Here is a 12,237-nt window from a genome sequence, read left to right on the forward strand (position 1 = left end):
CTCTAATATATAGGCACCTACGTTTTAGAATTATATCTGTATTGTGTCATAGATCAAATTTATTCGTTCAGTGTATGTTTACCTGTTTTCGTTTAAATGTCTTTTTGGTCGAGTTAAGCCAATTCAATTGATATTTTATAGTGTCTTTTTATGTTGTAATATTACACTACTGTCTCAGGTTAGGGTAAAGGTTTGCGCCTGTTAAAAAGTTTAAACCTGCTGCATTGTTATGCACCTATTTTAAGTCAGGAGCCTGTTATGCAGTGGTTATCGTTTGTTGGTGTGGTTCATAAGTGTATCTCGTTTCTATTTTTTTTTTGTATATAGATTAGACAGTTGTTTTCCCTGTTTGAATTGTTTTGCACTAGTGATTTTGGGCCCTGTAAGCATTGCTGTTCGGTGTGAGCCAAGGCTCCGTGCTGAAGGGCATACTTTGACTTTACTTGTTAACTTTTTATATAGTGTAATCTGGATTTAGAATTGTCTCATTAGCACTAATACCACATCTTCTTTATTATAATAACATATCTATTGAATGTCTATTTTGTTTTTAGAAAAATGCATTTCGCTGCATAAAATTAATTGTTATGAAACATATTCATATTTTTTTTTTGATAAATAATTAGTATCTGACTGTTTAGATTGTTTAAAATGGCCCTAAATGATGCATTTTCTATCCGTCTATACAATTGTATCAGCCTCTGAAGATGTAATTTGACTAGTGGAATAAATTATAATGTCAAAAAATTGCCAGATGAAGAAGAAAACCTAGTATTATTTAAAGAGATTAAAGGTCAACACTATTTACTGATATACTGAGGACAGATACGCACGTGTGTGTGTTTTGAGACAGATAATGGCAAACAAAATGTCTTGCTGCAATGTACAACAAAGGAATAAATACAAAATAAGAAACTATGGTATCATATATCGACACTCCGAAAGATAGAATATACTAAAATAAAAAAAATAAATCTCAACCATCCCCCTATACCTCTAGCTAATGTGGAATTAACAAACACACAGAAATATGCACAGTAAAACTCAGTTTAAAAGAAGTCCAAAAGAAGACCGATGTTAGAATAGGTAGCAGAAGAAACAAAACAAAATAACAATGATCAACATACATTAACAAATGACTTAGTATGTATGTTGTTATTAGCAATGAAGATGATGATGATGATTAGTGTACCAACACGGTTGTCTTTTGCAACTGACACATTTGAAAATTAGAAGATGTGGTATGATTGCAAATGCGACAACATTCCACCAGAGACAAAATGACATAGAAGTTTATAGTTGATAAAGTTTATCTATCATGTCTATTAGTGTTCTTAATTTTTGACTCTTTGTTAAATAATTTTCAATTTTGAAACACGTTACTATATAGTCAATTTAAAATATATTCAATTATAGTCCTTGATTTATGGCTGTCGTCTTAACTTCAAGTGGAAAATTTATCAGGCATATTCAAGATGAGCAGTCAATAACATGATTTGAAAGACGTATCGGAATCTTCAACAACAAAATATAACTTCGAACATTTTAAGTTCTTGAACTTAAGAATAAAATAAATACAAAACTGGGCTATTCAAAGTGTTTAGTTAAAATTCCTTAGACCAGACTCCTTTAAAAAATTGAATGCTTGATACACATATGCATATTTTGGTGTTTAAAACTTTTCTTCTGTTGTCAATTTAAATGGACAGATTTCTTGATTGGTGTTTCACGCCACTTTCAACATTACTGTGCTAAATCGTGGCGGTCATGTTTATTAATGATTGAAGCCGTTTAAAAATAATAAAATATTTCTGCATGGTTATCATCTACTTAATTTTAGATTTTTCTAATATCAAATATATTTCTAATAATGTTTTAAAATATTCGGACTACTTAGACACTCGACCATCGAGGTCACTTCAGTTTTAATGAAAAGCAAATTAAACGTAATGCAAGTAGGTTTACGGTATTAAGTATATGGATCATTTATCACAGTTTGATTATGAACATTTATTGACAGAACACTTCATATGCATATATAATTACAGACCATTTATAATTTTAAGGGTGTCTGGTCTTTTTACTTCGAAATTGCTTGAAAAACAAAATCATGAAAGGAAGTGATAAAAAAATGTTTGTTTTTAGAAAGTCAACACTATGATTCTGTTTTTCTTTGATTTTTAATTCTTGATAAAGTATGTTTTTTTTTTATAAAACTAATGTTTCTTATAATTAAAGAAAAAGCATGTCCTATAATACAATAACACCCTCATAAAATAAAAAGATATTTTAAAATCTATTTCACATTTATATAAACGACTTATTCCAAAATTATAACCTGAAGTCATGTATCTTAAGAAATGGAAATAAGGTATAATATAATAAAGTAAAATACTATATGTTTCAAACGATTAAATGGTACAGTTTCAATAAAATGTAGTCACTTGTAGTTTACAAATGTTCAAGTCTCTTAAATCGATTAAGAATACGCATATCAAGGTAATGAAAAAACTAATGGAATCACATAAACTCCAAAAGAAGAGACTGAATGCGTCCACAGTATTAGTATTATCTGGTTTGAATAGAACACCCACAATGTAAATACACACACAGTCAAAATGGCAAAATCAGCAAAATAGCAAATCAGGTGACTTTTCTGGTATCTATAGATCTAAGAAAGCGAAAACACGCGCAAGTGATTTGATATACACTTATATCGTATCGGTCAACTAATCTCCGTTGATCGGGAGCGTTTGCTTTGTCGGTTTTTATGGACTTCCCCTTTTTTAATTTGCTTTGGAGTTCTGTATTCAAGAGCTTGCAGCTGATACTCAGATTTGGTAAAACGCCACCTGTGTCTGAGCAGAAAGTTGATGAACCAGTGGTAGGTCAAAGAACGTCTCGTCCTTTTTCTTAAAAAGTTCATCGAAAGATACCAAAACCTTCTTGATAAATATTCCGTATCAACTTCACAAATGATGCACGATGGTCTTGAAGTATAGACTCTAGGTACTACTGACGTTGTTTTTCATCTTAATACCGTGTTATAGTATTCTTTCATTTGTCTTTGTAAATAATAACTTTAACTGATTAGTCTATTTTTTAGAAATATCATTTTGACGTGGATCGGTTCTTATACATCCCGTAATTGTGTTATTGTTCTATTGTAAATTTTAGTATTCTTGTCTTTCGTTTTTGCTAATGTGCTTTGTCTATATGCCTTTTTATTTTTCTTTGTTGACATATTTGTTTGTTTTATAGTGATTAAGACTATAATACAATACTGACTGCTATACTCCAATTTATGACATTTTTACCTATTTTGTCTGTTTGTTTTGTTCACACATCGTTGTCAACATATTGGAATTGTATGCGTAACTGCAATACCCGTCCCCTTTTCACAAATGTGATCTACAGAATTAGACTTGTTACCGGGTTTGTACTTACATAAGCAACACGACGGGTGCCATATGTGGAGCAGGACCTGCTTACCCTTCCAGAGTACCTGATATCACCCCCAGATTTGGTGGGATTCGTGTTGCTTAGTTTTTAGTTTTTTATGTTGTGTTTTGTATACTATTGTTTGTCTGTTTATCTTTTCCTTTTTAGCAATGACGTTGTCAGTTTATTTTTCATTTATTAGTTTGAATGTCCCTCTGGTTTTGTTTTTTCGCCCCTCTTTTGTATAGTAAATATTTTTAAAAGTTTTTCTGTTTTTTACTTTTTTGTCTGAAATTACTTAGAATGTTATAAATATTTTGATGCAATGAAAAATTCCAATCTTCTGGATGAATTTACAAGGTAGAAGAGGCATAATGATTTTTCCATCTGTTTTCAGGCAAGATAAAAAATGAACAACACATAATATCAATTTTAAGCTTCCTAATGAGAACACAAATAGAACATCTAATTAAACTATATATATGAAAAAGAAGATGTGGTATGATTACCAATGAGACAATTCTTCACAAGAGACCAAATGACACAGAAATTAACAACTATAGGTCACCGTACGTATATGTTCATTATTGAATGGAAATATCTATTTTCACGAATTTCATGCTGAGTAATTAATATCTGATTTCATGATCATCGTTGTTTTCTTCTTTCTGTTGAGTACTTGGAATTCGTTTGCAAACTTTGCTTAACTGCAAGTAAAATTTAATACACATGATGATAATGGTGAGGATTTTGATTTTAACAATGCTTAGCTAATACTACACGCATATAAGAACTAAAACCTATCAATGCAATGAACAAATGAAACATGGTTTGTAGAAGACCAATTCGCATAGCGAAATTTTTAACTTCAGAGTTTACAGGTCAAAATGTTATATATTGAATCGGTTAACTGATTTCTTCACTAAGGAGACACAGCTATGTCATCTTTCATCTTGTTAATGTTTTAACGCAAGCGCATTTTTTCAAAGATTTGAAATTTCACTACTGATAATAGTATTTAGCGAATCACATATCTGTCCGTTGGTCCTTCACATTTTTTGTGTTTAGGATGACAATTAAAGTACAACTTGAATAAATTCTTTGATATTTGTACATAATTTTCTTAGCCCATAAAAGTAATGTCCGAATTTGACGTTTTTGTTTATTGATTCGGATTTGTTTTGATTTCCTGGGGATACTATATGTATCCCTTCAACACAATGTCATGAATAAAAAGATACAAATCAATTTCTATTTGACAGTTTTTTGTTTACCTGTTCAAGGAATGTTTTTAATATTCGGATAACTTAAGTTCCAATCAATAAAATAATTTCTTCAAATGTTTATATAGGCCAAAAACTACACATGCAAAACATTTATTATTATAAGTGCAGCTATTATATTACCATTTTCCCAGTTATGGTATTATTGAGTTTGCTTATTATATACTGCACGTCATCTTCCTTGATTTTATTCTCATGTAGTAATTTTTTTCGACCATTATCACGATTTTATCCACCTTACATGTACCATCATCGTTTGTAGTTTCATTGTAAACACCTTTGCTTTTGCCTTGTTCATTGCACCAAGAAGCTGTAATTGAGCCAGTAGGCAATACATGTCAATCAAACAAGTTAAAAAAAAAACTAGCGATCTTTTCATTAGTTTTACGATAATGTTTCTCTACATTAATGTACCTTGGTCAAAAGAGTAAATATAACTAGAATTGTATTTGGAAAAGCTGGACGAGGCATATCATTTGTCATCAGTTAAAAATGCACCGTAATTACGTTGTTGAAGTTACTTACTTACTTGATCATAACGACACTGTACTTATTTCAATTATTGGTTCACTAACTGTACATGAATGAAATTATATATATATTTTAAACTAGTAATTTGTGTGTTGTGTCTTAAATATGTCTTTCTATGTTGTGATGTTACACTTTTTTTCAGGTTAACGTGAAGGTTGGTGCATATCAATACGTTTAAACCCGCTGCATTTGTTTGCACCTGTCCTAAGTCAGGAACCTGATGTTCAGTGATTGTCGTTTGTTGATGTGGTTCATAAGTGTTTCTCGTTTTTTATATAAATTAGACCGTTGGTTTTCCTGTTTGAATGGTTTTACACTAGTCTTTTTTGGGGCCTATTTTTAGCCTGCTGTTCGGAGTGAGCCAAGGCTCCGTGTTGAAGGCCGTACTTTGACCTATAATGGTTTAATTTTTAAAAATTGTGACTTGGACGGAAAGTTGTCTTTTTGGCACTCATACCACATCTTCTTATATCTATATCCATTTTGTGTAATTGCCCTGCAAAACTTGAAAACCTGATAAAAAGTGTATAAGACTGACTTTAAACAAGTCATTACGTCTTCAAAATAGTCGTATATTGAATTGATTTCTTTACACTTTGCATGACCATCATGTTTAACAACTGATTATTGATTATTTTATTTTAGTATGCAGGGAAATATTTCTAAAAATCCCTATATTTTTTGCTGATGTATCGTTGATAAACATGAACTTATATAACAACCACTGAATTGTATTGAACAATCCTTGAAATGACTTTGGTTATATGAATAGTTTATCTCGCCTACTAATAGTTTAAAACTTTACCGTTTGACCTTTTCGAGTTCGTAGACCCAGTTTGGTATGATCTTTTTTCCTGCAAACGCCCCTGAAAAAAGAAATGTATGTAATACAGTTTTTGAGTCCAGATGAGTTTGGTAGAGATTTATATATCAAGTTGATGTCGTTGGAGTTGAAAAAAGTGAAAAATGCCTACAACATATGGAAAGGTTCATGACAGTGTATTATATCTTTTTATTCTGTTTGATTGTTAATTTGTTTCCATGCATTTTTACCGTAAATGTTCAACTAATTAAATAAACTCTTCATAAATACCAGGATATCAACTGTGAACACCAGACGCACGTTTCTTCTTCTTAGACGGCTAATGTATTCTATTCCTGGGCTAGACAATTCTTAGCATTTTGTAAACAGTTAACTCCTAATTATGACCATGTGAATGATAATTCATGTCAACACAGAAACGCTGGCTTCTTTCAAAGGGATGATGATAGCAAAGGAACTAACAAACGACAAAAGTATAAGATACATACGTTTCCTCTGATAGATGCAAAGGTATACAAAAAAGGATTCAAAGCAGAGTTGATGGGCAAGATAAATACAGCAGTCCAAGCATAAACCTCGGCAGGAATGGAGTGCCCACGTAATGCCATTAATCCTGCAAGTGTTGCATAAGATGTGACTTTATTTTCAAATTGTTGTGACCTATATTTCATGGTCGATTGAATCTCTTAAAACGACAATCTACATCTAAGGATTGTCACATTTCTGTTTTAAGGAACATTATGTTTGCATATATAATTCAATGAAACCTCTTGAAAAATTAGTTCTAAAGTTTCATTACACTCAAAACTGCTTCAAAGTTCACCTTAAGCGAGTACATGTTTTATCAGGTTATTATTTTCTTGTTCCGCTTTGGTAATACATGTGCATTTCAAACCGCAATTATAGTAACTGTTTCTACTATTTAAGCTATTTTTTTATCTGACCCCGATGATAACCTTTCATTTATTCAAGAACTATTCTCAAATAAAATACTTTAACATTGTAATCTGTACGCATTTCTTCTATATTTGCAACAATCTATACATTTTGAGAAAAATCTGTGTTTTCTTTAGGTTTACCACTCTTGTTATAGCAATTGCATGTATCTTAACCGCAGAAATGAAATGCATAGAAAGTCCTTTACAGCGATTCGTATCTACTAAAAGAGAATGATTGACATCTAAAGTTTATAATGTTTTGCGTAATATATACATCTGAAATCTTATTCTATTATTCCATAGTTATAGGAGGAAAGATAACCGTAAATTTATTTCAGTATTCACTATCTCATCAAATCCAGATATATTGGTTTTCCCGTTTGAATGGTTTTACACTTGTAATTTTTTGGGCCCTTTATAGCTTGCTGTGCGTCGTGAGCCAAGGCTCCGTGTTGAAGACCGTACTTTGACCTATAATGGTTTACTCTTATAAATTGTGACTTGGATGGAGAGTTGTCTCATTGGCACTCATACCACATCTTCTTATATCTATCTAATCTTTAATACAACCTATAATGTTATATCTCAAGTCATTATACGTATAATGTATATTGTTATATTGCGTAACTTGCTTTAAACATGTTAAACAGCAGGATAAAATATATATGTAGCTAAGATATATGTCACTGACATCATTCTTCCCGATTTAACCAAAACAACTCACACAAACAAATCAGACAAAGCAAAAGTTTTTAATCTATAACGTCTCTCTCAAATGCGTTTGACATTTTTTTTTCAGAAGACCATTGGCATATTCTATTGATTGGCACTGCTGGACATTTTTATTTTAATTTACATTTGACTTTACTTAACGATGGTAGTTCCTAATAATCTCTGATATTTTCATTTAATCAATCTCATATTTGACGTCTTACAGTGAAACAGCAGTATTTCCATCATACTTTAAGTTGATCAACCATCATGGCGGGTGATGCATGCATAGCAAGAGACGCGTTCATTATCGATGCAAACAATGTCGCTCCTTTTTGAGTACATCAAATGCTCTCATTTTTTTTAACCTGGCCTTATAAACGGATTTAAGAGATTTGAAAAAAAAACTTCTGTTGCCTCTTATTCATTACCATCAAAGTAATTTCAACCAATCGGTTAATAGTTTTGAGGTAAGTGATTAAAGATATATTTGTCTTAGACTTTCATTTTTTACACCGACGTATTGCTATTATTGACCACTTGGTAATAGAAAGGGTATGACATATCCAGTAGGATATGCTCAGGAATACACAAAAATCTTTATAGTGTCCAAAGATATCGTTTAAATATTGGGTGTACGTTTATTTCAGTTCTTTTTTGTCCGTTTATATATCTAGATGCTCATTCAATAAACGTAATCTTGATACATTGTATTATGTTTGATATTTGTTCCTTTAATGAACAATTTATTCAACTTGGCTTAACCGCCGAAAACAACTACCCGATAAGTTACTTACTTAGTGCAAATCAAAATCTGCTTGAATGTACTTTTACGTTTTCTTCATATATGTTTTTTTATTAACGGAAAGGCAATCTTAAAACAACTTTGCAAAACACATTTATCTATATCATTTCTTACTCATTACACCAACTGGAAACCAACATAAAAAGTCGCTGATTACAACCAGGAAAAGCTTCCTTGCAATGGTTTAGTCCTGGTTTTTCTTGGTGGATCTAATATGAATCAGATTTGTAACCTCTTTATATATCACTAACTAGGTAACAGCAGTTATCAGGAATAAGATGAAATTGAACACAATAAAAATTCCAAAGGAATATTCCCAGCCATTTGGTTTATCTGTGGTAAGTGGTAGTGGTAGGCAAACTACAGACCGTGAATAGAAATTTCCGTCGAAATATGATCCAGGAAGTAATGAGGCAACGGCTAACATGAATGAGGTCAGGAAAACAACAACGGATAAACGTATTGCTGATTTTTTTCCAAACCTTATTTCCCAAACGGATATTTGACCGCGATAAATCGATCGATAGTTATTAGAAAGAGAAATACTACCGAACTTTCACTAGACACTGTAGACAGAATTCCAGCTATTTTACAAGATACTCCGTACCGCCATGACAGGTCATTCAAAACGTAGTTTCCACGAAACATTACATCAGCTGATGCTATTGTCAACATATATATACCCATCAAACAATCAGAAGCTCTTAGACTAGTTATAAAAATGCCATAACTCTTTGACAACGATTTTCGGTCTTAGAAAATTCGATAAGCAAGAGCAATCAAGTTTCCAAACAAACGACATACACCGATAATCCATAAGCAGGTTCTAAGTATACCGTTTCTCATCATATCGGAGCACGATGAGAACTCATCTCTTGCTGGTGAACAATCTTCCTCCTTTACAGAATCCGGTCTAAGGCAACAAAATACGAAGGCATCTGAGTATAGTTCCTTTAGATTGGTAAGACCTTCAAATATACTTTCCTGAAATGTTCTTTTTTTATTTCGTCTTATGTCTAGAATTTCCAAGTAGCCTAAACTTGCAAAATTGCGATCTTCCACCATTTTTATTTTATTGTCAGTGAGATTAAGTGATTTTAAATTTGTTAAACCAATAAAAGTATTTTCTGACAATAAATAAAGATTAATTTGTCGAAGCGTTATCATCGGCAAACTATGTAATCCAGAAAACGTTTGGAATAAATATTTTCAAGGAAATGATTTCTCAAAAGAAGTAGACTTTTTAAATGGGGCAATCCTCTGCAAATATTTTTTGGAATAGCCGTCAACTGGTTAAAAGATATGTCCAATAAAAACAGGTTATGAGATTCACATAATTCCAATCTTTCAAGATTATTAATCTCTGTCATAGATACATTCAATTCTGCCAAAAGAATATTATCTTTCAGTTTCAAACTAGATGATGATAAATTGGACAGACTCAGGTCAATTTTTTGAATTTCAGAAAAAACTGAAATTTCGAAGATGTTTTCAAATATACATTTTCTTGATAAACCGTGGCATTTACAAGTTCTTGCACATTGGGTATGACAGAGTAGTTCGTCATCAAATTGTGGGCAATCAGCAAATCCATCACAACGTTTGTCTGGATTTAAACACAAATTACTACTGTGGCGTCTAAAAAGACCACTACAATTAGGTTTGCCTGTGAAATCACAAAGTATATAAATTAAAAATGTACAACGCAATGACCAATATATACAAGGCAACACAAGTAATATAACGATACACAGTTTGAACTCCATAAAAATACGGCACTTAATTTCGAAGATGAGAATTAAGTTTTCAAATATCTGCAAAAGCATTCAAAATTTTAAGCAGACCATGTTTAAGTTAAAAGTTTTAAGTTCTAATATCGATTGTTTGGAATATTTGGATGAAAAAAACGATTTTTGAAAGATCAAAAATGTCAACAGTAAAAAATTCGGGTATTTGCCTGAAATCAATAGTTTTGATAAAAAATAAGACCAATTGAGCAATTATTTACCTTGGTACAGTGTATCTAATTTCATTATATATGAAAAATGCTTTGTATCGTTTCCTCTGTTTCTCTTATTACTGTTGATTCTATTGATTCAAAGAAAAAATTAAAATTCTTTTTAAATGTTTTGCAACTCTACCAATATAGTTTTTTTGTAATTTCAATACAGAAAATCAATTTTTATCAGCATATCTTTTCTTTACAGTCTTCACTTACTGCAGTTAAATTCATCTTCGCCTAGTGGGCAATCCTGAATTCCATTGCAAAACAGTTTCGGAGGAATGCAGTAACTATTTTGACACTTTAAGTATCCTGGAGGACAAAGGAACTTTTCTGAAAAATAAACATAGTATTTTTAGTTATAAAGACAAAAAGTCGTAACAAACGTCATCTCAAAGAACACATAATTTGACTATAATCTTACTCCCGGCGACATTCAACTATGATCAAAACCCATACAACATATTAAGCTTTTTTTCTTGACATTAGGTTAGTCAGTAATAAATTATAAGTTCATTAAAATTTCTTTTAGATGGTAATCGTTAATTGTATCTTTTATATATTTATAGAAAAAACACTTCATGCTAGTGGCATGATTTATTTGCAAATGAGAATGAAAAGCACATCATCGGAATAAAAAAGACCTATCAAATATTTAAATAATATAATACAAAACGCCATAGGCACATAAATATCCCATTATGATACTTTGCATGGGTGACAGTTCTCGTATTGTGTATACTATGGTCTACTGTTATAAGGTAATTCACTGCCGATTTAAAACTTGTGGAAACTCATTTAACAAAGAAAACAAGATGAGAGTAGGAGACATGTGACCAATTTTAAAATTTTGTGTCTAAATACCTTAGCACAGTGTGATGAATATCAGGATTAACGTGCTTTTGAAATTTATATGTATACATGCATATTATAAGGTTGTTCTTATAACCTTATACATATTTTTAAAAATTAAACCAACTTTATTGGGTCTCTTTTATCTTACCAAATAACAAACAAATCATCTGAATGAGGTGTCACAAGTTTAAAAAATGCAACAAACAGTATAAAACACGGTAAATGACAAAAACGTCAAAATAACGCAAAATGTTATACCTTGCTATAAGTCTGCTAGAAGATTTGAACAACACTTTTTTTGGTGAAAACGATCAATGTTATTGTCTTAGTTTTATATTAGTCATGTAGGTTATGGTAATAGCTGTAGCTTAATGCACGTGTAACATGTGTAAGGTTACTATCAGTGTTGACAGCACACAGAAATAGTAGGACGTCTTAAAATAGACGACACTCGTTCATTTATTTACCATTTTCCATGTTTCACACTACTAGGTTATGATAACATGATAAATCTGATTTTGCAATTTGCTCTTTACATTATTACCTTATTAGGCAGATTATACGATTAATTGATTTCTGCGATTATTATTTGACATACTGTGTATCTTCTGAATTTTGTTGTCTGAAGTAACATAGTGTATATGTGTTCAATCTATAACAACATGGCAACGCTTCAAATAAGTAGTGTTACTCGGATTCTAATACATTACAAAAAGAAATAATGACGTTAAAAATTTAATTTGAAATAAAATATAATTCCGGGAAACTTCAGGAATGCTTTTGTTGCATACACGTAATGGCTAAACGTGACGTCATACACATGAAAAAGTTCACGATTTAACAGACAT

General features: G+C 31.4%; 1 pseudogene; it reads right to left on the reverse strand.

Annotated features, from left to right (window-relative positions):
• Nucleotides 1-8,782: 8,782 nt before the first annotated feature.
• On the reverse strand, nucleotides 8,783-9,699 carry LOC127738086 (G-protein coupled receptor GRL101-like; annotated as a pseudogene).
• Nucleotides 9,700-12,237: the final 2,538 nt, after the last annotated feature.

The sequence above is a fragment of the Mytilus californianus genome, unplaced genomic scaffold, assembly GCF_021869535.1.
Source record: "Mytilus californianus isolate M0D057914Y unplaced genomic scaffold, xbMytCali1.0.p SCAF_1, whole genome shotgun sequence".
Lineage (NCBI taxonomy): Eukaryota > Metazoa > Mollusca > Bivalvia > Mytilida > Mytilidae > Mytilus > Mytilus californianus.